The sequence below is a fragment of the Antrostomus carolinensis genome, unplaced genomic scaffold, assembly GCF_000700745.2.
Source record: "Antrostomus carolinensis isolate BGI_N321 unplaced genomic scaffold, ASM70074v2 scaffold17335, whole genome shotgun sequence".
NCBI classification, from domain to species: domain Eukaryota; kingdom Metazoa; phylum Chordata; class Aves; order Caprimulgiformes; family Caprimulgidae; genus Antrostomus; species Antrostomus carolinensis.
Genome location: NW_010315923.1, coordinates 93,261 through 93,964, shown reverse-complemented (window position 1 = coordinate 93,964; position 704 = coordinate 93,261).

Here is a 704-nt window from a genome sequence, read left to right as displayed (position 1 = left end):
AAGGGCACGGGATTAGGAATGAAGGACAGGGACGGCTCCCTCACCAGTTATGGTCACAGCCAAAACAGACTCAACTTGGGGAAGAAATATCAATTTAATTTGTTGTCATTCATCAGAGTAGTGCAGTGAGACACAACAACCACATCTTACAACACCTTCTCCCTGCTGCAGATGAAGTGACCAACACCGAGATGTGTTCAGGCATCAGCACTTTATTGAAGCTTTGCACTGTTTATATAGCCTTTTTCCTCCTCCACGCCCCAAGCACGTGGCGCTCTTTCACTTTTGATTTGTTACCCCTTATCACACACACACCTAAACAATTGAAATGATTGGGTAAATCCACCTGTTCATAAGCCCTTCTTTTACTTCTGACTCGTTACTGATTACAGCACAGACGTCATCCCTTATCTTGTCTCATACACATTCTTGCTTTGTTTTATTTTCATTTTATCTTCACTCAAGGTCAGGAATTAATTGCTCAAGGCTGAAGCCTCCTGCAGCTTTGGCTCTTAAAGCACCAACAACCCCCTACCCTCCTTTTTCTCACGTTTGAATCAACTTGCTCACGGGTTTTCTACCTTTCCCCCACTACAGCAGCACAGGGGACAGGGAATGGGGGTTTCAGTCAGTTCACTATTGCTGCTCTTCCCGGCATGAAAGTTCAGGAACAAGATGTTCCAACGTGAGCTTCTGATGGAGTC